Source organism: Polypterus senegalus, chromosome 3, assembly GCF_016835505.1.
Source record: "Polypterus senegalus isolate Bchr_013 chromosome 3, ASM1683550v1, whole genome shotgun sequence".
Taxonomy (NCBI): Eukaryota; Metazoa; Chordata; class Cladistia; order Polypteriformes; family Polypteridae; genus Polypterus; species Polypterus senegalus.
In genome coordinates this window covers 196,081,250-196,108,600 of record NC_053156.1, presented here as the reverse complement: position 1 = coordinate 196,108,600, position 27,351 = coordinate 196,081,250, and the positions used below count along the sequence as shown (strand labels likewise).

General features: G+C 38.4%; 1 long non-coding RNA gene across 1 annotated transcript; it reads right to left on the bottom strand.

The window, feature by feature from the left end:
• Positions 1 to 802: 802 nt before the first annotated feature.
• LOC120526853 lies at positions 803 to 22,681 on the bottom strand. Its single transcript, XR_005633196.1, has 3 exons — positions 22,598 to 22,681; positions 20,031 to 20,106; positions 803 to 1,044 (listed from the first exon to the last, which is right to left on the bottom strand). It is a non-coding gene; the product is annotated as an uncharacterized LOC120526853 (long non-coding RNA).
• Between the last annotated feature and the right edge of the window lie 4,670 nt (positions 22,682 to 27,351).

The window sequence follows — 27,351 nt, the reverse complement described above, 5'->3', positions numbered from 1 at the left end:
CAGAAGTGAGCCGGTGTTTACAGAGAGAAGCAGGTGGACAGGAATGCTGCCCCAGGGAGCTGGAATGATTGCTACACTTAGGAGTATCCTCTTGCTGGGTGGAGCCTGGAAAGGTGTGTGAGCAGGGTCCAGTGGCTCGACGTGGATCAGGCGGTGGGGACACGGGCCAGGATTGAAGGATGTCTGCAGCTGTTGGTTGATGTCTCTCTGTGCTGTGAGGTCCAAGTAGGATAAGCCAGAGAGGCATCGGTTTTTAAAGGGAAGCATCAGGGACTGAGAATTTTAAAGAAGACTCCTGCCTGAATTTTAGCCTCATTTTTATCGATTATTTATTTGATTATTTTAATCTCCACTAACACTTGGACATCTTTATGGATTATTTATTAACTTTTGAGCACTGCACTTTTTGAACACTTGTTTTGTTGAGATTTTAACAAGTGCACTTGCACTTTTCACTATCTCCTTTCTTGGTGTGTTTTGTCCTCATCTGCCATGCTCATCTTGGTTACAGTACTGATGGTGTCAGGTTTTAGAGGCTCCCAAGAATGGAGAGCATGGAGCCGACCTGCACTGTCACAAACCCTAGAATCAAGTTGTACCCTAATCTGTCCACTATCATTGTACCAAGTTTCGATGTCATATCCCATAGCATTGCAAAAATAGAAAAAAATATTTGTATACATACAAACACATTATATCAACCTGAAGCAACAAATAAACAATTTGTAAGTATATACTGTTGTAAACTGAGGAAATGCACAGTCCACAAAATGAAATGTTGGGCCACCAACCAGTTCACCCTTTTTAATATATACAATTTTCCCCTTGATGGCACAATACGGTACAAGAAAGTAAAGAGTAGCAAATCAAAACAAAGTTTGGGTGGTTTAATGCCCTCTTGAGCAGTCAGTATTTGGACAGGAGCTTCATTCAGCAGTCGGCTTTCTCCAGAATGAAACACCCCGTGTCAGGAACATCTCAGTTTTATAATGGAGGGACCAGAAGGGGCAGACACAGTTTCCCTCTGTAAGTGGATTCTCGGGACTGTAAAAGAAAAAGGAGATGATATGGTCAGTGACAGCGCCCCCATGTGTCCTGAAGTGGTAGTGTTTACCTGGGATGAGCCCGGAACAAGAACCTCTGACGCATGTGTGACAAAGTATATAACTATGTACGCATCCAAACCGTTACTTTCAGAATTCTTTTCATGACTCTCCTTGGACAATTTTGTTTACCACTAGACAGAGAGGAAGCTTAAATTTTCTATGCTAATTTGGATTTTTTGTGCTGTAATTCTCCTATCTCTTCCTGCCTTCTGTAGAAGCTGTCCCACAAAGGTTTGTTATGCTTCTTGTGGTAATTGCTTTTTTCTTGCATTTTACATCTGGAATAAACTAAGTACATACACATTGATACCAGGTTCTTCATAGACAAGTGGAATTTGAATAATTTTCTCACACTAATTGCCCTTCAGCTCAGCATCCTTATTACAGACAAATACTACCCTATAACCAAAAAACAGTAGATATTCTAATACAGCTTCACTGAATGTAAAAATAAATAATTTCTTGACATGCACCATATAATTTCACTTTAAACTTTAGCATAAAAGAGAAAAACTTTGCTGAGTTCTGCCACTGGGCAGAAATAGCTTCAGTACTTATTAGTATTTTATTAGCGAAAAGCAAAACAACAGATTTCATAGCTGGAGACATAAAATAAATGAAGTACTTTTTTTGTAGAAATAATTAAAAAAATTATAACCATACATATTTCTGTGCATATGCAAATATTTGTAAAGAAAAAAACTATTACAAAACAGTCTGCATTTTAGCTTCTGGGTATCATGCAGGTGGCAGCCTTTTATAGAAGTTCTTTAAAACCACCAGGAAAAAAAAAAGAGAATAAACTTTTTTTCTATTTTTTGTTACTGTAAAGTCTCTGTTTCTCCTTGGGGACAAATGAAGTATTTTATATCTATCTACAGTTAGCACATATCCCTGGTATCTATCACAATGACACTTACACAGTTCTCTCTCTCTTTTTCTTTTATATTGCATGCGCATTGCCTCTTTCTTCCAGGAGGGAGAAAGACCCAAAAGGATTCTGTTGCATGAGTGGCTTCACAAAGTTGCGCTCGCGCTCAGCTCTGTCTCTACACTTTATTGGGAAAGAAAACATGAGATGGCACATTGTGGGTGGGCACAATTGGACACTACAGACTCAATATTGTATACAAATGTAAGAATAAACTGTTGTTTTTCTTTGCTTATGTATGTACTGTATGCATGTATGTATGTATGTATGTGATTCAATACACATGGAATGTGTGTGATTGTGTTTCAGTTCCTTTGCCTGTTCATTTCTATATAGCAGTACCCAAGACTTGCAATGAAATTTAAAAACAACATGTCATCTAAACAGTTTTTTTCCTCATGCAGTTATTCTTACTAATCAGATCTGAGCTTCTACTCAGTATCTATGTATACCTGCACACTACACTGCCTGGACATTTTAATCCTACTGTCAGAAGGGGACCTTGTTTTTCAATTTCTTGGATAATCCAGTTACTGATTGTGTCATAGCTGTCTGCAGGATGTAGGTATTGCTGTCTGGCAAAGGAGTTACCGCTTTGAAGTCTGGCTGGTTGAGTATACAAACAATACAAAGTTGTGATAATAGACCTGCTCCTCCCTTGGAGGATGTGTGTATTTACCTGACTTGGGTATTACATGTCTGATGTTATTGATTTCTAATCAGCATATCTGTACTTATTCATGATTGGTAACAATACATTTTGTTAATTTGTATTTTCATTAATTGTTAAACCCAGGAAATTTAGATGTGCCATTGTTTAATCCGTTTGTCCAGAACTGATAATTGCAGGGACTGAAGAAGATTTAAGCTCTGGCCAGAAGAAGGCAAAGGAGGAACAGTCCACTGAGAATGCTGCAAAGACTCGCAGAAAGCACAGGGGCTCACTGGCAGACTGGGGTACGTGGCTAGTACGACGTGAGGCACAAGGACGGCAATACATCCAGGGAGGAAGAGACAGCTCCACAAGGAGACGTCAATTGTGGGTCCAGCGAGAGAGGGAAGCCGCATGAAAGTACCAAGCAAAGCTGACAGACGAGAAAAAAGGTGTGCCTAGGTCAACAGCAACACAAGGAGCCCAGAGTGGAAAAAAAGGGAACGATGAAGAGACGCTGACAAGGATTCAACAATTTGACACAACTTCTATTGGGAAACAAGTGTCCGGTGAAAAGAGTGCATCCGTGGACAGTTGAACGACTAAGTACAGGGGTAACACAGTGCGCAAACTGGACTCTGCACCATTAAAGGTTGTATCCTCCAATTCTTGTTTTTAACGGACTTTTAGAGTGTGGACTGTGTGCTTTCCTTCTTTCGAAAAAGGGAATTTCGAACCTGATATTGTTAGATTTTGTTTATGTTCATTTATCTTTTTAATGTACTTATTATTGTCTAGTGTAATAGAAGTTACTGTTGATTTTCCTGAAATTACTGTTGTGTCTTTCATTGTGTGTTTACTCACCGCCCAATTTAAAGAAACCTGTGTGCTATTATTGGTAAATTTCAGGAGTTCCCAGTCTCTTAATAAAACTGGGTGGTGTAGTCGGATAATTAAATGGTGTCTAAGTTAGATTACCTGCAAGTGTTACAAGACACCTGTCACACTACAATCTCTTTATTTTTCTGTGTTACCCTTGTATGCTGCATCATATTTTATCATTTTATCTTCTGTTATTTGTCTTTGTTATTCTGTGTTGTCCTTGAATACTGCAGCAATACTATGAACACAAATTCCTAGTGCACATTAGTGTACCTCTCCAATAAAGTGAATTCTGATTCTGATTCTTTTTCATGGCCAAATAAAATGTTGCATTGCTCTTTCCATCTTCACAAAGAAAGCCCACTGTTTATTCCCGCATTAGCATTAACTGTCAACTCTGCAGTGTCTGTGAAATCATTACAGTTAAGCTGTCTTCCAGTGCTGTGCTTTTCACTTGTGGCTTGCTCCATCCACGGGGTGCCATCTTCTCTGTTTTCTCTGTTCCCTACGTCAAATTAGTGCTGGCTGTGTACTTCATGTTGACTGAAAAACGCTGTGATGGCATTTAGATGAGTTTATATATTTTTTCCTAAGGGAAATAACTGGACCCGCTATTCAAATTTTTCTATTATTTTCTTATCACACATAGAGAAACAATGTCAGTGATTAAAAATGTGACTTTTTTCAGTTATTATTTTCAAGTTATCTGCAGAAGAGGTACAGCGATTCACTTTTCGGCAGCAGTGGTCAGTAATGTCAATATCTGTGGTAGGAATAGATTTTATTCAGATAAAAAAGGATATGGAATGCAGACCAGTATGATCAGGAGAAGACAATCAGTGATATACACTTGGGTACCAATGATCAACGGTTTCACTTGTGGAGGTCATAGGGGGTGTTTCATCAATCACGTTTTCTCAATAGAATTTCATTGTTACGACAACATGGGTATTTGCAGAACAGCAATTTAAGAAAAATCAAGAAAGGACAACAGCATAACACACACAATGGTGAATTAAAGATTTAAAAACACAGCAGCAATTGATGTCAGCCGTGGTACTTCTAGTGTTAACACTGTAATAACTGTTCAACAAAATCTATCAAGACAGAAAGTTGGGAATCACTATTAATACATACTGCTTAAAAAATTAAAGGAACACTTTAATGAGAGTATAGCATCAAGTCAATGAAACTTCTGGGCTATTGATCTGGTCAGTTAAGTAGCAGAGGGGGTTGTTAATCAGTTTCAGCTGCTTTGGTGTTAATGAAATTGACGACCCCCAAAATAGGAAGTTTAACAGGTGGAGCCCACTGACATTTTTCCCTTCTCATCTTTTCAGACTGTTTTTTCACTAGTTTTGCATTTGGCTGCTGTCAGTGTCACTACTGGTAGCATGAGGTGATACCTGGACCCTACAGAGGTTGCACAGGTAGTCCAATTTCTCCAGGATGACACATCAATACATGCCATTACCACAAGGTTTGCTGTGTCTCCTAGCACAGTCTCAAGGTCATGAAGAAGATTCCAGGAGACAGGCAGTTACTTTAGAAGAGCTTGACAGAGCCATTGAAAGTCCTTAACCCATCAGCAGAACTGGTATCTGCTCCTTTGGGCAAGGAAGAACAGAATGAGCACTGCCAGAGCCCTACAAAATTATCTCCAGCAGGCCACTGGTGTGATTGTCTCTGACCAAACAATCAGAAACAGACTTCATGAAGGTGGCCTGAGGGCCCGATGTCCTCTAGTGGGCCCTGTGCTCACAGCCCGGTACCGTGGAGCGCAATTGGCATTTGTCATAGAATACCAGAATTGGCAGGTCCACCACAGACACCCTGTGCAGTTCCTGGTCGATGAAGGAATTCATACCATTGACCGGCCCCCACGTCCATATCAGTATAGATATCCAGCATGATTTTTTTTCCATTGAGATCTGATGTGTTTTCAAAGTGTTCCTTTAATTTTTTTGAGCAGTTTATTTTAAATGTTAAAACAATAACTATGTGACTTTTTATGCAGTATAACAAATTATTAATCAGGTATTTAAAATGTAACTACCCTAAACATAGTAAAAGTTCTGATTTTTACTGCAAATAATTCACCATTTGGTTGTTATTTGTTGAACTGTAGGTTTCTGTTAGAACACAAGAGCAGTGTTGGAGGTAATCAACAAACAGTAACCCATATGGAAATCTAAAGTTGAGTTGCTGTTGCACTGCAAAAAAATAGTACAAGTCCAACTGTATATTAGACTAACTGTAAGTTTTAAAATTTTGCATTAAAATGGGGAATATTGCATTAAAACAGGGAATGATGACTGGCGGTATAAGTTTAATTATTTTGTTCACACAATCTTATTACTTTTTAATTGCACATTTTATAATGAACCACTGTATATATATGAAACTTTAATTATGTTTAACATTACTATAAATAATAACTTAACAACTTTAGGCTGTAGATGCTGGACAGTTCACACTATAAACTAAGAAAAGTGTCATGAATAATTATCATGACATTACCTGCAATCAGATTGTGGGATCAGCTTCTCCCCCTCATTGTTTTTGCTTTTCAGGAAGTCCCAAAAGCCTCTATGGGGTTCTCGCCTTTTGAATTATTATATGGACGATAACCCAGGGGTATATTAGATATTTTGAAAGAAGGATGGGAAGAAGAGGCTCTTCCCTCTACAAATATACTGGAATATTTTGCGCAATTACGCGATAGAAAAATTCAGCCCATACTTAAAACTCACATGGAGGAGGCGCAAGCAGCACAGGCACAATATTATGACTGTGGTATTTCTCTCCGAGAATTCCACCCGGGAGATCATGTTATGGTCCTAGTTTATAACTCACATTCTAAATTGCAAGCCCAATTGGTGGTTTCTTGACTTTCAGTCAAAGGGGCCAACTGGCAAGGTCCCTATGAAGTTAAGGAGAGGAAAAGACTCATCAACTATTTGGTGAAAGAGCCCAATCGTCGGCTAAGTGAGCGGAAATATCATGCAAATTTGCTGAAGCCATGGAAGGAAAGGGACCCCGATCCCTCCTCCACTCAGCCCCAATCATTCTTTGTTCATAAAAACATCCTTAACATTGGTACAGAATTAAATCCCAGGAGCTTGAAGCAGTTATCCTGTCCATCCCGGAGGTAGTGAGTGAAAAACCAGGAATAACCTCTAAGATTGCACACAATATTGTGACAGAGCCCAGGGTTATAGTTTGAGAGCACCCCATCATCTTCCCAAGGCAAAAAGAACAAAAGTGGAGCTTGAAATCAAGTGCATGCTGGAACTAGGAGTGATAGAGGAAAGTCATAGTCCCTGATTGAGTCCGATAGTCTTGGTTACTAAGCCTGACGGAAACTGGAGGTTTTGCAATGACTTCCGTCAGCTTAATCAAGTCTCCCAATTCTATGCATATCCAATGCCTCGAGTGGACGACCTCCTCAAGAGGCTACGACAGGCAAAATATTTGATCATGCCTGACATGACGAAGGGGTACTGGCAGGTTCCTTTAACGGACTCAAGGTCAAGACCGTGTTTAGCACCCCTAGTGGGCACTGGCAGTATTGTGTTCTTCCATTTGGTTTACATGGGGCACCTGCGACTTTCCAGCGTCTGATGGGTAAAGTGCTCTGCGCTCATAACTCGTACAGTGCTGCCTACCTAGATGATGTAGTCCTCTATTCCAGTACATGGAAGGAACACATACAGCAGGTCCGAGTGGTATTGTGGACACTAGTTGAGGCTGGGCTTCGAATCAATCCAAAAAATGTTTTTTTCGGTTGAAGGTAGCTAAATATTTAGGCTACCTGGTGGGTCGGGGTATCGTGAAGCCACAGTGTTCAAAGGTAGACGCCATATTGAAATGGCCTCATCCATGAACCAAGTGGCAAGTCCAAGAATTTCTCGGTTTAGCCGGGTATTACCACCGGTTTCTACCTTGGTTTTCTGAGAGAGCAGCGCCATTGAGTGATTTAACAAACAAGAAGGCCCCAAACAATTTGAAATGGACTGATAAGACAGACATTGCATTTGGTGACTTAAAACAGGCCCGTACTTCAGCACCAGTACAGAAAGCTCCTAACTTTTCACTACCTTTCATTCTCCAGACGGACGCTTCGGACACAGGCCTGGGAGCTGTGCTGAGCCAGAGCGTTGATGGTGTTGAACACCCTGTCATGTTTCTGAGTCGGAAACTGTTGGATCGAGAGACCAGGTATGCAGTGGTGGAAAGGGAAGCCCTTGCAATTAAATGGGTGATGCAGGTGAGGTACTACCTCTTGGGCCATGAATTTACTCTTGTTACGGATCATGCACCCCTACAGTGCATGGCCCTACACAAAGTATCGAATCCACGGGTCACAAGGTGGTTTCTTTACTTTCAGCCATATAAGTTTTCAGTTATTCATTGCAAGGGCTCTCTCAATGCCAATGCCGATGCACTTTCTCGAGTTCATGACCTCTTGGTCAGGTCTGCCCGATGGCTCTTGGCTGAGGGGGAGCCTTGTCATGGAAATGGGAGGCAGCTAATGGGCCTGAATAGTGATAGTTCCACGCCAGACTAAAGGGTGGCGAGGTGCACTGACTTTTTCTCTCATTCCTCTGCAAACCATTCACGGGACAAGGGAGTTGACATCACTTCTGGTTCCGGCACCTATGATGATGTCACTTCCAGTTCCAACCTTAAAAGCCGCAAACTTAACTCTTATGAGTCAGTTCTCTTTTGGACTCTGAGCTGAAAACAACTGAACAAAAGAATGCATTTGCAGCCAGTGCATAATATACGAGCAGCTGCCCCAAACCTTTGATGTTACTTGTTCATTCTTGTGACACAGTGCTATGAATGCCCTACAACAGAGATATCGTCAACCACGGCAATTAATTCAAGCAGAACAGGGTGCCATTTTGATTGCACCTGCAGTAAGAGCAGGGGATGCTAAATGTATTGAGGACTTTGAACTGTCAGTCAGTACTCTAGCAGGTTTTCTGAGCTCATTAGGTGGTGCTGCTGACATTGAGCTTCAGTGTGGATCCCATGTCGATAGACTGCTTACAAAACTGCCACCAAATTATAGAGATGCCTTTGCAGAACATTGTGTAACATGGGACATCATACGAAGTAGAAATAGTCAAACTTATATACTTGTTGACTTTGCTGACTGGCAAGAAAGGAAAGCACAGGTACTACAAGTGGCATGGAGGGCAACAGACTTATATCAGGTTTCATCCCATGGAGCTGAACAACGTGAAACAAAGCCTGCTAAAACACCACCGGTTAAGGTCTCTACAGTTTAATTTAGCAGTGAAAGGAATATCCTACAGATACAACGGGGACCTGACAGCATATCTCCAAAGCCAAACAAGAGAGAGCAGTTCAAACCATTTTGTCCTTATTGTAATAATATGGAACATTATTTAAATGATTGTGTCTCAAATTGGATACTGCCCATCGGATGGAGTGTCTAAAGGACAAAGAACGATGCTGGAAATGTGGCAGAGGGTACAAACAAGACAAATGTATACTGAAGAAACCATGTTCTATCTGTGGGGAACAACAAAGGAAAGGAGTGCAATTCAGTTATTTATAATATACAGTACATTCTTCAAAAATTTATGCAAAGCAATCTATAATTCAGGAAAAAATGTACATTGTACACATTTTTCTAGATTCAAATTATCCAAAATATATCAGGGACCTAACCATAATTGTGAATGATGCCATGTAGTTCTAGCCTTGCTAGGTCCTATTTTTTGAAACTTTCCTAAAATGAAACTATTTTTGGAGAAGATTATTGCTTATCCTTCAAATAATAGTTACAATTACTGCTAAACCTGTTATGGAAGAGTAACCAGACAGGGGCCTCATGCTCCCCGGTAATGTGTTCTTTTAGAATAGCATTCACCCTTGAAATGACATGTCTATTCTGGGAACCACAGCAGAGACATTAATACAAAAATGTATGGTACAAAAGAAAAGATATACCATATGTAAGTTGCTTTTAAATTACTCCTAGAAACTAACAACTGAGCCTATAGGAAATTACATCTGTATTATGATGTTTCATAGGGGTCATTGACAATCATATGTCCAATTTCAGAAGAGTCTGAGGCATTGTCCTAGGCATGGACAGCAGGGAGATGTCTTCCATCTGCCCATAGGAAAGGCTACAATGAGTAATAAAACAATATTCTATTTTATACCCTTGTAACATTTTGTTTGTTCAAATGTAACCATTTAAAATAAGAGCACATACTGACCTTGTATCATGTTCCTTTAAGACATTGCCTGTTAGCTCTATAACAACTTACTGACCACTTCTGCTGACCAATTTGTATATTGGTATTAGCTTTCTTCATTAACCAAATTGTACATCAACTATTAACTTTTTACACCAATTATTCCATTTAGTATTAGTTTTAGCCATCTGGTTGATTATTCATTAACCCAACTGACCTTTAAAATAATATTTCTGTCACTTTTCCTTTTAAGCTCTGATTTACAATAGCCAAACCATTCTACAATATCCAGGTTACTGCATGTGATCCTGTTTAATAAGTTACTAGATATTAAGTAACGATTTATTTGCAAGTTAAATTTAAAAACAATTAGGCTCACAAAAAAAGAGTGCCATCTGGGTATTTTAACCTTTGGGCACACTTTCATTTCTTTAAGGAAAAGGCCCATCCACTTGTTGCCTAGAAAATCTTTATTTATGCATTAATCTGTATTGTATTCCTAAAATATTAGGAAATATTATTGTAATTATTAATTATATACATTATTATATACTTATGTATATTAAAAATTAGTTTCACAAATCAGAATAATGAATTGATTATAACTTAGTTTTACACTTCAGACCACAAGCAAAGTTTTCTACTGATTTGGCATAACTGGAAGAATCCTAGTGCACCTTCCAGAACCACGAAAATGAAGTGTTATATTACCTAAAGCCAGACAAAAATCTAATTTTGTTTTTGAGGAACACTGCTTTTTTTTCTTTAGAATATGGCAAGAATGCATCAATGACATTCTCAGATAGGTAAATTACACTCTCCAGTATGGTCAATTGATAGTAACCAATTGGAAAATGACTCCTTTAAAAGTTCAAGTGATGACAGAGTAGATTCTGTAAGCAGGGAGCTGTTCAGGACACACTTGGAAATTGAAGGATTTTTTGTGACATCATCATGTATTCATTTTGCTATTTCTCTATGGTTACTATTATTTTGTAAGCTGGCCACATTTGCGTCACCATATTGTTTGCAGCAACAGCCTCCATTGATAGTCACATGGTTTGTAACCTGTGATGTCATAACATGAGTTTGATTTTATTTTGGTGATCTGTGCTTTTGATTTATGTGTTCTTAAAACCCTGCAACTAAAAGTTATTTTTTTATTTTCTAAATCCCATTAATTTTCTGGTCACTTTAAAAGATTTTTGAACCTGTACAATTTCTGCTGCATTCATAAGTACAGAATGGAGCAAAGTGAAGCAAAGTTAAAACAATATCTTATTGCCAAGTGCTGAAGCTGCCATTTTTTACTTCATGTTGTTGGGCTTACCACAGTTTAATAAGACTTCTAGAATTTCTCAGAAATTGTTCTATTAATATAATACATCTGTGCATTAAAAATCCAGCCATTCAGGTAAAAGTAAAAGTTCTTCTCTTCTGATTAACAGTTTGTTTAGCCCACTTCCATAGTTTTTTTAAGGGGGTCTACTGTTTATACTTCTTATAGAATAAGATGATCTGCTGTGGTGACCACTAATGGGAGCAGCCAAAAGAAGATGAAGGAGAAGGTGGTCTAGTGTTTATATTTCTGTATCTAAATATGATTATGTTCATAATCCATGAGAACATACTGAAACACCATCGCCATATACAGAGTTGGTTTTATCATAGTAACACATTCAAAATTTTTTCAGCACAGAATAAAATGGCAATGCTTACATTCGTGAAACATACTGACATATCAAAACACAGTATATGCTAAGGATCATGGTAATGATAGACGAGCAACTGCTATAAACTGTTGTAATGCACATTAGAGCAACCAAGTAATTCATTAAATGACACAAGATTATTTTCACAGACCATAGCAAAGCAGTAAACTATGACTACAACAGTTGTTTTGTTAGGAGTAGAAAAGCCAAAAGATCAGCAAAACTAGGAAGTCACTGATCTTCTCACTGTTACTATTGGACCAAATACATTTGTACAATATTTTTGTGTCTAAGAAGCTGTTTATTTTAAACAATATTAAACCAGTACTAATAGTCAAATTAAGTGCTAATGTTTTGTAATGTTTTGAGTATTTTGTCCTTCACTGCCTGATTTGAAGCTTGTCCTGGTTTGTGGGCTGGCAACTGAGATAAAATAACACATTTTAGGGAGTGTCTTCTCCCTGTAAAATGCACATTCTGTTCACTTCCATTTCAGTGTAATTATTACAACAGATGCGGTCATTATTTCTTCTGCTATTGTATTTAAATTTATTCTTTTGTGGCTATTTATTCTGAATCCCACACACCTCCCGTAGAATACCTATAAAGATAATGCAAGTAACATAATAACTGCGAATATGAATAATTTGTAATTAAATTTACTGAATATTATATTTACAAATGCAATTGACTTCTGACATTTTTAAATATTACACCCTTCATGATTTTTGATAAAAGAGTAGCTATATAGGGATCTGTCTCTATCATTCACATCTTGTATTTTATCTTATTATTTTGAACTGTATTTTTGTTTGCTTTGTAAATGTGGCTTGAGATAGCATGATCTGTGAAGCATGCTATATAAAATAAAGATTGATAGATTTAAATAGATGGTGAAGTTAATAGTGTCTCTCTTTGGTTTAGAGATTCCCACAGCTTTGAATTTAATTTCAGGAGATTCTAGTATTTAAACAAAAGGTAATATAGCATAAATTGTGCCAATTGCTAAATGTTAGCTAAATTCATCTAATATACTGTAGGTAAATATGTTACATAGAAAAGGAAGGAGCAAATGGAGAAATCTAAACAAATACAGTACTTACATGCATCAGAATACAGTATGATCAGGAAACACAACACACCAGTGATATAATTTTTAGTTTGCTTAGTCAGACTTGTCTCTTTGATTACAAAAGCAAATCTGAAAATCCTGGCAGGCTAATTAACAATTTATCTTTTGTTTAAGGACCAAGAAGCAGCCTCAATATACAGTAAAGTTTGCTGTGCTCTCTTATTTAACTAAATAAGGTTTATAGTATTTGTACCGCCCATTTTATTTTCTTTGTTGTATTACATACTTCTGTTACCTCATGAGTATATTTTAGCTGCAGAATCAATAAATGAAGGAATTTCTGATTTTTTTTTTAGTTGGTTTGTGTAAAGAATTCAATATTAGTTGAGTTCCAGCAATAGTTCTCTCTCTTTATATATCTTTCAGAGCTCTCTCCTTGTTTTCTCTGGTGCTAACTTTTAAGTTCACTAAATGCATAAGTATCATTAGTGTCTTTTTACTGTTAATGCAGAAATTATCAACAATAGAAAATGTAGTATCACATTAGATAGGTAACACAAATATTTTATATATTTGATTAATCATGATCTTTTTATGTGTTTCCTCAGCAGTAGCCATTCCATGAATTTTAACTGGATCTCTTGCACCATTGGCTGAAATACACCCCCTAAACCATAACTGAGCCATCACCGGCCTTTACAGCAGTCTGAAATTAAATCATCAGTGTACCTCGGGAGGAGGTGGGAATAAACACTGTCATGCAAGACATTTTGCACTGGTGTAAGGCTTTGGAGACTCAGACCCCATTTCTTTTAAAATGTTTGCATGGTTGCTCTGAGGTAGGGATCTGCGCTGGCAATTGGAAGGTTGCCGATTTGAATCCCGTAAATGCCAATAGGGACTGCTCTGTTGGGCTCTTGAGCAAGGCCCTTAAACTGCATTTGCTGAGCAGTTTGAATAGTGAGAAAGCACTATATAAATGCAAATAATTATTATTATTATGTTTGCAGTGTATTGTAATAGTAGCTGAAAAACAACTAGTGGTCAATGAAATGCTGTGATCTTTGAGACTGGTTGGTTTTGAAATATTCATGCTTAGCATACATACATACATACATACATACATACATACATACATACATAACTGTAAACACATCTCAGCAAAATACTGTATGCCAATACACAAGTAAGACTTGTGACATTCAGAGGACTATAAAAAAAGATCTTAAGATAATGAGGGTAGCAGGTGCACTGTTCCATATATAGTAGTGAAGAATGCTTGAGGATATAGTGTGTAGTCAAGCAAATAGTTTAAGAATGTGCTGTCCTCCATGTCTTTATTCAACTTCTCTGACATTTTGAACAATATATTTTGAAAATCCAGTTTAAAGAACCTTTGCTAGCTTGTTGAACTATCTGTGATTTTATGTCTGTCAAAGTGAATTAGCTTAGCCATTTTCAGACCTATCCTCAAAGAACCCATTTACTTGTAGTTACCATTAAATACACCAATTTAAATCTAAAAGCTGCCTATAAAGGTCAAAGGACGAGCAAAGCTTCTGACATAGATATACAGAGTTACAATGGAAGAGAGGGGGTTTATTCTCTTTGTGGATGTTCATGTAGGCAATGGAGGCACCAGGTGAATAAAATAAAGATTTTTTTTTTAGAACATTAGGACTATTGTGACGAGAACAGGCCATTTAGCCTAACAAGCTTTCCCATCCGATTCATCTAGGTTGTCTAAAAATCACATCAAGTTGGGATCTGAATGTCCTTAAAGTCCCACTCTCCACCTAACTGCTTGGTAATTTATTCCATGGTTTCTGTGGGTGAAGAAGATTTTTCTAATACTTGTGTGAAATCTGCCCTTAACAAGTTACCGACTGTGTCCTTCTTTTCTTGCTTATTTGTTTGTTGTAAACTAACATCTAGGATCACTGTAGTAATTCAATTAATAATTCTAAACACTATGATTGTGTCATTTCCTAATCTCTATTTGCATAAAATGAAAAAGGTTCAGCTCCTTCAATCCGCTTCTCTCAGTCTCAGAATCAACATAGTTTCACTTTTTTAGACTTTCTCCAGCACAGTAACATCTTTTTATAATATGAACACTAAAACTTTATACAGTATTCCAGGTGAGGTCTCCGTGTGTTATACAGTAATCCCTCCTCGATCGCGTGGGTTGCGTTCCAGAACCCCCTGCGATAGATGAAAATCCGCGAAGTAGAAACCATATGTTTGTATGGTTATTTTTATATATTTTAAGGCCTTATAAACTCTCCCACACTATTAACATTATTAGAGCCCTCTACACATGAAATAACACCCTTTAGTCAAAAGTTTAAACTGTGCTTCATGACAAGAGAGAGATGACAGTTCTTTCTCACAATTAAAAGAATGCAAACATATCTTCTCTTCAAAGGAGCGCCGTCAGGAGCAGAGAATATCAGAGAGAGAGAGCAAGATAAAAGCAAAAAATCAAAAAATCAATACGTGCTTTTAAGTATGCCAAAGCACCGCGATAGAGGAGCGTCCGTATCCTCTAGGCAAACAGCCTCTGTGCAAACAGCCCCTCTGCTCACACCCCCTCCGTCAGGCACAGAGAATGTCAGAGAGGGTGAGAGAGAGAGAAAAGCAAACAATGAAGCACCGCGCGGGAAGCATATCTTATATCATTGAGGAGTTTTAGTTAATATATAATACATGCTCTGATTGGATAGCTTCTAAGCCATCCGCCAAATAGCATCCCTTATATGAAATCAACTGGGCAAACAAACTGAAGAAGCATGTACCATAAATTAAAAGACTCATTGTCAGCAGAAATCCGCGAACCAGCAAAAAATCTGTGATATATATTTAGATATGCTTACATTTAAAATCCACGATAGAGTGAAGCCGCAAAAGTCGAAGCGCGATATAGCGAGGGATTACTGTATAACTTTCTTTGTCATGTACTCCACACATTGCAATATATAGCCTAACATTCTATTAACCTTTTTGATCCCTTCTGTACACTGTCTTGATATTGTCACGTTTGGGTCACAGAATGGCACAGAAACACATTAGATAGTAGAGAGAGGAACTTTATTCAAACACTTCAAAAAAAACATGTCTCTTTCAGAAGTAAAACGAGCTCAGTATGCAGTTAGTTCTCATTTAAAAGAATAGGCAAACATCATAGAGGAGCACAATGGGAGCGGGACCCCCAACAGGAGCAGAGGATGTCTGGGGGAGGAGAGAAACAAAGCAATTAACCAAACAGGACAAGTGCTGTTCAGGCTATTAAGTATGCAAAGCGCCACATGAGAAACATATCACAACAGAGCAGTCCTGCAAGTAAGGGAGCAAACAGAAGATAATAAACTGTACTTATTCCCATTGTATCAGCGTTTAGGAGGGGTGTCCGTGTCTTCTAGGGGTGCGTTCAGCTCCCCTGTTCACAGTATAGACAGTTAACAGTTCACTAATCAGATATGCCTAATTCCTTCTCATCAGGTCTACTTTCAAGTTACAGACCTTCCATTGTGTATTCAAATGTGACAGTTCTACTTCCTATGGGTAATACCTTAAATTTATTTACATTAAATTGGGTCTGGCACATATCTTCCCAAACTGTATGTTTTTGAAGTCCCTCTGTAACAATTCAGCTGACTTTAGATTGTCTTCCCTTCCACCTAGATTGGCATCATCTACAAACTTAACCAGCTACTTTTTTATACTGTTAGAAGAGCTACAGTCTCAGCCTTGATTTCTAAGGGACATTTTTTAAAATCACCTAATTCTGAAAAAGTTCCCCTCACTGTAACATGTTGCTTCCTGTCTTGAATCCCGGTTTGTATTCACCTTCCCACTGTATTTTAGTTTGATCACTAATTTTCATTAAGTACCTTGTCTTAAGTCCACTGAAAATCAAGATAAAAAAAATCATATGCACTTTCTTACCATATGCTTCCACAAATACTGGAAAAAAAATTAATGCAAAAACTAGAAAGCATAAAAACTTAGTTATTTTGATTTTATATAGTGTTGTGATGTGAGATTTTACATATAACTTAATAAATGTTTTGTATGTCTTTATTTATAATTTAGGCAAACCAATGTAATTTAGTGGTACCTTGGTGAGAGGCATTCTTGTTTATCCCCCCCATGTTTATGACTTTTCTTTGTAATTTTACGACAGGATTTGGGGGATGTGTCTTAAACCAGTTTGATGAGCATTTCTTTGCTAAAGTCTTTTCCCCCATCCCCCACACAAAGCCAGGTTAGTGTAATATATGGTCTTGGGGGGGGCAGGAGATAAGATTGGTCTGAGGTATGGCGGTTTGGAATTGGCCTGTCTCAGAGGCCTTTAAGTACCATGATATCCTATTCGCTGTAGGGAGTTGGACAGAAAGCCTATAAATGTACTTGCTCAACTACATTCTCTCTCTCTAACCAACATATGATGATAGAAGCATCTCTCTTGCTAACCTGTGATGATGAAGACAACACAATGAAGAGCACAGCTCAGCAGCCATATTGAACAGGCATGTGGCTGAAAGCTGAGCATCAATGATGCCTTAACTAGAGACATTTTAAGTAACTACAAGTCTATGTGCTGCCTGAACTACATATCATCATTTAATCAGGTTGTATGGTTGCCAATATTCAAATGTTCCTTGCATTTTGTTATTATTTATGAATATTATCAGTAATACATTATTTTATGTGTAACTTAACTCCTGCTTGTCTTTTTACTACATCTAATTGCCTGAGGTTATAGATATAGAAGGGAAGGGGGGGATAAGTTATATAAAATAATATCTTATATACAGTGGTAAGTCTGTGAGATTAGTCATTCTAAGGCTGCATATTAATAATACAATAGGGGAAAGTAGAGCAATACATATATTACTCTACCAAGATAAAACATATAGGAAAAAAATCATTTTTTGAAGTGTAGAATTTCCGAATATAAGTGAAACACAAACCCATGTTGAATATTTACTAATACCCCTGCTATATACATTTCTTCCATGAATGTACCTGTGATGCACATTAATATTACTGGTTTACTGTATAGTTACTTGGATTAGCCCAATCAACCTTTTTATAGAAAAGGATCATTTTTGCTATTCTCCAGTCATTAAAGATGTTCCCAAGGTTCTGAGATTTTTAAAAAATGATGCGCCAAGGCTTTATTATTGTATTCACTAATTTCCTTAACCATTTGAGGATAAATGTTATCTGGTCCTGGTGATTTATTAGATTTCAGCAGTACATCTCCCTCTACCATTTCCAATTCACTTAATACCTCCTCAGTAATTCCCGTTAGTTTTGGTAAGTTATCGACTTCTTCCATTATGTAAGCTTATTTAAAATGAATGGTCAAAGCATTTATTTCTCTGTCAGCATATTCTAGCTTGCCTTTACCATACCTAATACACTTCACATCAGTTTTGACTGTTCTCCACTAAAACAATGAAAGAATCTATTTGAGTCATCTTTGCCTTTTAGCCTTCCTAATATCTATTTTAAGCATTGCTCTCAGGCAATGCGGTCACTAGATCCTAATAGTTCAATTACATCTATCCATTAAATCCTGTTCTTCTATTATTACAAAATACACATTCTAGACAGGCATTCCCCTTTGTTGGTGCATCAATATACTATGTGAAACAACAATACCAAAACTCTGATTCTTGCATGCTGCTATTTATTAGGCTAGTAATTAAGGTCCCCAATGGTTATAATATATCCCACTAAATGTGCCTTTTATATTAGTAAGATTCAAGATTACTTTCTGCATTAGGGGTTTATAAAACACTCCAATTATTAGCCCTCAGTCCCTGTTTTTTTATTTGAATACAAACATCCTTACTAAGCTGTGGCTCATCTTCTTATGAATTTAAATCATGTGTTGCATAAATGGTGCCCAATATTTCAGTTTTACCAGGTTTTTCTAAATAATGTGTATTTGTCTGTTAGACTCAATTGTTAAACAGTTGAGGATACTATCATTATTACCAGAATCCTAATGGGAACATTTATTATTTGGCTAAGAATATGAAAAAAGTACAATCAGCACAGTAGCACAAAACTATCTTCCTTTTAGAAATCACCATGATGCATTTAGGTCATATGAATATTACAGCATTCGATAATTCCATTCATTCATTTTATGAAGGTTCTTTTCCATTTTAGTAAACGCTCCCGGAAAGGTCTTGTGCATGTAGATGAAGTTCACTTCAATTTATTGTGAAATAGCACCCTTCTGTGCATAGGCTTAGAGCACTGAAATGTTCAGATTCGGATCAGTCCCCTCTGCCACATGCCAGTGCATCACAATCTCAGTCTCACAGCAGAAGGTAATAAAGACTGTTAGAAAACTGCAGTTTTTTCACTGTTTTAGTATTTAGCTGAATGAACCAACTCAGCTTTTATATTTTAATGTGTTTGGAAACAGTTCTTCTGTAAAGGAGGAAGGGTATAAGTTAAACATAAATTTAAAAAAATAACTTCAACTACATATGAGCTTTTCCCATTTTATTTAAAAAAATGTCACTGACTACTAAGTGATTTAAAGGACATACTAGACATAGCTGAGTTTGTCCTAATTTTGCAAAAATCTGCAGCTTCAACTTACTTCGTAGAATGATACAGGAAAGAGTGTGACATTTATGCAAATAAATCCACAGTCCAAATATCTTCATTTTAAAAGTATAAGTAAAATTCAAAGGAAGAACCATTTATACCAAAATAAAAAAATGTATACTGTGTCACAAAAAAAGGAAATGTTCCTATATAAGATGTGTAAGATTTAGGTATTCTGTTACAATTCTTTAAATTCCTATTCTGTACTTACATGTCATAGGTCAGGGCATACCTTCATACAGTCAGAAAACTCCACTCCAGCACAAGTCCACACTTACGCTCAATCTCTATTTAACCTAACATGTGTGTGTTAAGGATGTTACAGAAACACTGGAGCATATGGAGGAAAATCTACTAAGGGGAGAATTTACAACCAATGCCTGGGTATGGGATTAAAACCTGAGATGCTGGATCTATGAAGGGGCATTACTAAACACTTCACTACCTGACATTAAACAATGGAATACAAAATATATTACTTATTGTTTTCTCAGCAAGAAAGTAAAAGAGAAATAGACAACTATTTTAGACATTTTTAATAAAAAAAAGCCTGAGGTTTATTTCTTACATTTGCAGTTGTGTGAACATTAGTAAACTCAAGCTGTACTTGTATAGGAACACAAGTTGTATAACCAGTTCAACAGCTTTTCTCATTTCAAGAAGGAATACACAGGTGGTTTGAAAAGAACAAAAAAAAAAACCTATAAAAGATATTTTTCTATTTACAGCATTATGAAAAAGTAAAGCATATCTGATTTTTATAGATGTAACATGCGAAGAGTACATGAACTTACACAAAGAAGCAAATCCTTCATTTGACAATTCCAACTATATTCACAGGCACACAGCATCTTGGGAAGACTTTCTTATCTGCAATAAAAAGTAAATGATGTTAATGAGTCCTCATATATACTGTGCATATCTGCTATATATTAAATCACAACTGTGTGTGTGCGTGTGTATGTGTTTGTTCCCTCTGAGCAATCTGATTGCTCAATTTGGCTTTGGTCTGATTCATCAGTTTGGCTTCGAAAATGTGATCTAAAGAGGAAGCGCAGGGAGAGAGAGGTTGAGACATACGAAGAGGAGTCAAGGCACAGGAGACATTAACACGCACACACAATCACAGTATATGAAATTGCATAGTAAAGAAATACGCCTTCATTTATTTGCAGAAACATATGTATTTTTTGAGGACATGTTTAATTTTTTTTCTCTCAAAACTTCCTGATTTTTAACAGAAATTAAATCCCAATGCCAAACTACTGCACTTTATAGTCCGCTATTATTTACCATAAAAAATAGACTGTTTTACTACATGTAGAATAAATCTATACAATTGTTAGTATCTCTGTTAAAGTGTGCTTGTAAATAAAAAATGTAAAAAAGGCAGAAACCAATGACACACTCAAACACCCATTCTTAGTCATCCTGGGCTAGCTGAGTGTCACCAGTTTATCTAGCTAGTATGTCTTTGTGGAAAAAGCTGGAGTACATGAGGGAAAAAAAAAAAAAAAACCATGCAGACAGAGGAGAACTTGCAAACTCAAAGCAGACTGTGCCTGGGCCAGTGTTCAAATTCAGGACTCTGGTGCTGTGAGGTAATAGTCCTTACTACTTCACCACATTGCCAGCCATGTACTGTATATAGTAAACATTTATGTTGTTTTTTTTTCCATTTATTAATAATATAGTACTGCTGTAAATTGCACAACATAATATCAGAAATAACTGCTTGATGCAATTGAGTAAATTACACATGTAGCATCTGTCTTAATAATTAGAATGCAATACTGATCATAAGAGCTTACATCTTACTGATTTGGAGCATAGTTCTCTCCACCTTCTGTTCACAGAAGTAACTTACTTGCATGATAAAAGTCAAACACACTAGTGCAGGATTAGGCAAAGTTGGCTCTTGAGAGCCACCACAGCTGCAAGTTTTTGTTCCAACCCAATTCCAACACTTGCCAACATCAGATTTTATTTAATTTTATGGCTTTTATGGTTTTCATTCTGTCATGTCAGGTCATTCAAATATTGCAGATTTTTTCCTTTCTAAGGATATCATCCAAATGATAGGAAATTAAGTATTCTCAGTCCTTCACTTTTTTCTCTTCAGTTGATATCCAAATATTTTATAAAACCAGATAGTTCACGATGAACATAGAGAGTTGTATATTCGTTCCTTTGCCTTTTTCATCTTAAAGCTAATAAGAGGTAAATAAAACAGCAAATGCATCTGTTTCAGCCTAAAATAATCAGTCTAGGGTGGGGAATTATAACAAGCAAGACAACTAAAATGAAAAATAAAAATTAGCTTCTCATTAGTTGCAGCCAATATAGCCCTCCAGGACTGACTTTGAATACCCCCACTTTAGTGTTGTAAACCTTTTTTTATCCATGAAAACACATTTGTATTTTAATTCACTGCCAGGAATTCACTGTTTTAACCTGCTCACAAAAATAGAACACAATAGAACATAGTTTGTTGTGGTCATAAAACGGAAATCACCTCTGAGAGGATACAATAATAAAGTATTGAAAAACTGAAACAGAAAATCCATATGATTTTTTTTCCTCCAGTTTTATCTGCTCATATTTTTCAAATTAAATTTTGGCTATTTTTTACTTGGCTTATCAACATCCTTTTGCAAAACCTCCTGATTCTGTCAATCAAAAAGGTTCACTGAAGTAGTTTCTAGAAGTTAACACTAAGAAGCTATCAGAATAAGACAGGGCCAATGTTGCAACTAGATATTTTTTTTTTGAGAGAATTTGTGTGCTTTTGCTGTAGTTAGTTGTGTGGGTACTGACATGTTGACCAGTCCTGGGCTGGACTTTGTATTAATAGTATATTCTTTATTTACTTCACTCTAATATCGTTTATAATGAAATCTAAACTTTTGCAGTGGTGCTAAATTAAAAAAAAAAGGCTTAAGTGTAGAATATTATTGCATTAAACCTATTTTTTGTATGTATGTTTTTAATTCAAAAGAAAGATAACTAAAAATCTATGTATGACTATAATGCATCATATTCTGTTATTCAGTCTGGTCAAACATTACATTAAAAAATGAAATATTAAAAAATATATATAATAACAGGAGCCAGGTAACCCATCTAGCCTGGTCAGGTTCAGCTCAAAAAAGGCTGTTTGGAGCCACCATGTGAGCTCACCATCTGCAAGACAATGGATGGAAGTAGAGTGCAATGCCAAGGAAGTGACAGGCAAGATTGGGATGGATCCAGACGTACTAGTACAGGGTAATGAAAACTGTCTCATGTGGTTGTGGAACTTAAATTCTCTGATGGAGAAGGACATGAAAGGTAAAGTTAAATCACTTACAGATGGACTCACCTCTGCAGACATCATTAGCTCAATGACCAGAGTGCACAGGGCAGCTCTCAAGAGGAGCACAATCCTGCAGTTGATTGCTGAATTTGGAGTCCTTTCCTGTGAATAAAATAGTTACCTCAATGTGACTTTGATTTGCACAGTGGAGAACTGTTCTTTGCATGCAAGCATCTGTGACAGGTGTCTGTTCACACTTACAGGTAATCTAACGTAGACACCATTTAAATATCCGACTACGCCACCCAATTTATTAAGAGACTGGGAACTCCTGAAATTTACCAATAATAGCACACAGTGTTCTATAAATTGGGCGGTGTGTAAACACACAATGAAAGCCACAACAGTAATTTCAGGAAAAGCAACAGTAACTTATATTACACTAGACAATAATAAGTACATGAAAAAGATAAATGAACATAAACAAATCTAACAATATCAAGAATGAATTTCCTTTTTCTAAAAGGAAAACACACAGTCCACACTCTAATTGGAGGATGCAACCTTTAGTGGTGCGGAGGCCAGTTTGTTTTCAGTGTTACCCCAACACTTAATCGTTCAACTGTCAATGGATGCACTCTGTTCACTGGACACTCGTTTCACAACAGAAGTTTTGTCAAAATCATGGAATCCCTATCAGCGTGTCTTCGTTGTTCCTTTTTTTCTACTCTGGGCTCCTTGGGCTGCTGTGACCTAGGCACGCCTCATTTCCCATCTGCCAGCTTTGCTCGGTCCTTTCATCTGGCTTCCCTCTCTCGCTGGACTCACAACTGGCGTCTCCTTGTGGAGCTGTCTCTTCCTCCCTGGAAGTAAGTCTTGCTATCCTTGTGCCTCCCGTCGTGCCAGCCAGGTATTCCAGTCTGCCAGTGAGCCTCTGTGCTCTCTGCAAGTCTTGGCAGCATTCTCAGTGGACTGTCCCTCTTGCCTTCTGCTGCCAGGAGTTTTTATCTACTTCAGTCCCTGCCATTATCAGTTCTGGACAATCAGATTAAACAATGGTACATCTGCATTTCCTGGGTTTAACAATTAATGAAAACACAAGTTAAAAAAAGGAATTGTTACCAATCATGAATAAGTACAGATATGCTGTTTAGAAACCAATATTTCCAAGTCAGGTAAATACACACATCCTCCAAGGCCAGACTTCAAAGCGGCAACTCCTTTGCAAGACAGCAAATACTTACACAAACAATCCTGACACAATCAGTAACTGGACTATCCAGGATCCTCCAAGGAAACAGCAGTTCTGTTATCTCACGTGGTATTGTTTGTAAATCTCAACCAGCCATAAACTTCAAAATGGTGACACCTTTGCAATACAGCCAATACCTACAATCTGCAGACAGCCTTTTAACTTCTTGCCCCCACTGCCAACAATGGGTGCCTATTGCCTGTTTATCTGCTGGACTTTAAATGTAATATTTGCATGTTTCTTTTCCTAAGAGAGAAATGGAATGACCCAGTGTACAAAAATGTCCCCCTCTGACACATCAAACAAAATGTCCCAGAGTATTGTCCCTTTCCATAAATATAGTAATTTACTGCTCAAAAAGGTACCATCTACTCAGGTCAAATAAACAAGGCACCTGGGGAGGCATAATTAGGTTGAATAGAACCTCTGATTTAAATCTAAGCAATAAATAGATATTGGATTTCTGTGCTATGCTTGGATATTTCGTAACAAATACAAATACTTGGTAAAGGAATACCCTGAGCTAAAAGTTAATGATCAATTTTGTAGACGTGTCACCTGATATAAGGCTATATGCTCCGGACATTGAGGTGTCAGAAGTACTGAGCTGATCACCACTGGGTGGAGATGCCCTGATGAATGGAGTACTGTGATGATGCGGGTTCGATGCATGCTCCCATTGTCTGTCCGGGAGCCCTTGAACCCTACACCGTCGGTAATGGTACCAATGAGCTTAGCAGTGAGGCAACAACATAGCGAGGGGATGGTGCAAAAGTGTCGAGTGCTTTTATTAAAACATCAACAGCAAAACCAAGGTGTTCAAAATAAAGTGCAGTGCATTCAAAAACGTCTTCAAATAAACAATCCATAAAAACAGTTATGAAATGTGGAGGTTAAAAACCATTAGAAAAATCTTCTAAAAACAACGAAGTTAAAATAGCACAGGAAGCAATCCTTTAAAACAATAAAGCCCAGAGTCTTCTCTTACCTGGCGGCTCCCCTGCTTCACCCATCTGGGCTTCACAACAGGGGAGTTGCCTACCTGCAGGAACAGCTGCCTTTCACATGGGTCCAGTAGCCCTCCGATCCCTGGCTACGTCGGGATCCAACCGGACTGAGACTTGAGTTTCTTCTCCAGCGGCCAGGGTGCTTACACTGGGACTCAACACACAAAGCCTCCTCGACTCCCGCTGCTTTCAACGTTCAGTCATCTCCTCTACAGGTCGCTCCAGCTTCATAATCACTCAGCTGGAGCGACTGCTTTCTTCAGCCTCTTCAAGTGTTGGCCAAACACTCCCCTCGAGGGCTCACCTCCCAGCTGCCTGTTCTCTCTCGCTTGCGCTCCCGCACCGACTTTCTCTCTTCTCTTTCCTTTTTTCCCCATAGCCGACTCGCGCTTCTATTTATCAAGAGGGCATAGCAGCTGTGGCAAATCAGCAGCCCCAGGAACAATCACGGATGCAGACAGTTTCCCACCTGTGCACTTAGGTGAGAAACGCCCACATTACAAATTGCCCCGAGAATTGCTTCAGCCACACAACCACCTCTTACCAAGCCGTGAGCGCGGTGATTATTTATTTAAAAGTGGCCCTTTTTACATGAGCTGTGGACCCACTACACCACAAGCACCTAAATGGGTGGTGAAGATACACTCTGGGATACTTTAAGATACTACTTAGCTTTTTCATCATCCTTGGAAAGGGGAGGGACATAGAGCCTGAGTAGACTGTATGCAAGACCTCAGTAGTAAAGGGAGCTGTATGGTATTGGTGTTGTCACAATAAGTAGACAGAAAAGTCAAAAAATGGTTTGGGGCAGCCACCCGTATATAGTTCCCTGGCTGCAAAACCGTATAAGTTATGCCACTGATGTGCATAGATTTGACGTCAATACGGAACTGATGGTATGAAGGTAAGATAGTGGCTTTAAAGGCCAGAACAGGAAATTAAGTCATCTAGGGCAGAACTGGAAGGGTCCTCCTCATTAGGCTCGGACCAGGAAGTGACATCATCAAAAGGGCCAGAACTGGAAGGGTCTTTGTCCATGGGTTCAAGATCGGAAGTGATGTCATCTGGGTTGGGCGGAATTTCCCGTGAACGGTCTGCAGGAAACCAAGAAAAAGAGTTTGTGCACTCCACCACCCCCTGGTCTGGTGTGGAATTACATTTGTTCAGGCCCTTCAGCTGTCTCCCAAGCGCACGTGTGACAGGGCCAAAAGGTTTTTTCTTGCCCATCATAAAGACAACCCTAGGTCCTGCAGGTCTTCACAGGGGGTAATTGAAACTGTTAGGTTGAAGAAAAATGCCTGCTGTGCAATTATGGAAGGATGGTCTCTCAAATTCACTGAAAGGTAAAATAACAAAAAGGCAGTATTTGTAGAAGTGGCAGAAATGATGCCCGATCCATTAATGGATCCAGATAAGGCCATGGAGAAAGACTTACAAATGGCCTTGAAGAAAATTATTAAGTGAAATTTTGATTATGACATTGAGAAGCACTTTGAGGAACTCTTACATCTGGTGAATATGCTGTCTGTTGTAGAAGAATTGCCAGAAGCATTGATTTTGATTGAGTCTATTCTTGTGGTCAGTGCATCTAAATTATTATACTGAAATGGTGGTGTACATTTTTAAAAAGATGGCAAGTGTGTGTGTTCCAGTTACTGATAAGCCACAATCCTCGCTGATCCATCAGTTTTCTTTGAATGGAGACTCCCTTTGACAGCTGCGACACCCTAGTCACAGAACAACAAACTGGTATTTTCTCTTTGCAGTGATATTTCAATGGTCATGGGAGTTTGCAGATTCTGTTTGTGTGTGATTTGTGGACTTGGAAAAAAACAATGATCATGCATTCCTTCGTATTTTGTGAAAGGTGCTATCAATATATTGAGTATCAGGGATGCCAGGAGCAACGACCCGGCCGGGACGCCGTGAGGGACCGGATGTGGGTCTGCACCCACCCTGGATCACGTGGGGGCTGCCATCCTGGTTGCTTTGGGGGCCACGGGTTGAGGGCATGGAAGCCCCACCCTGTAGGGAAGCGTGGTCACCGCCAGGAGGCGCCCCAATGCCTTAGGGACCTGTTACCTCAGCACTTCCGCCACACCAGGAAGTACTAGGAGGAAGATTAAGGAGGACACCCGGTGAGCTACCGGGAGAACAGTCGGCAATTCTGCCACGCTGGGGCGTGGCCAACGGGGGAGTGTCGGAAACCACCTGGAGCTCATCCGGGAGCGTATAAAAGGGGCCGTCTCCCTTCATTCAGGGCTGGAGTCGGGTGGAAGAAGGACGAGACAGGACCAGAGATTGTGGAGGCGGCCCGAAGGAAAGGCATTGAGTGGCCAGGACAGGTTTGGGGTTTGTGCACTTTATTCTGTGTCTGAGTGACACCTAACCTTGTAAATAATTGTAAATAATTAACGTGTGGTGGTGATGAATAACACTGTCCACCTGTCTGTGTCTGGGTCAGCTCCACATCTGGCGTAGTCGGCAGGATGCTCCACCTATTTCAATGGGGGACCTGATCATAACAAATTTGTTGTGGACGGCCCGGCGCAGCAGGGGAT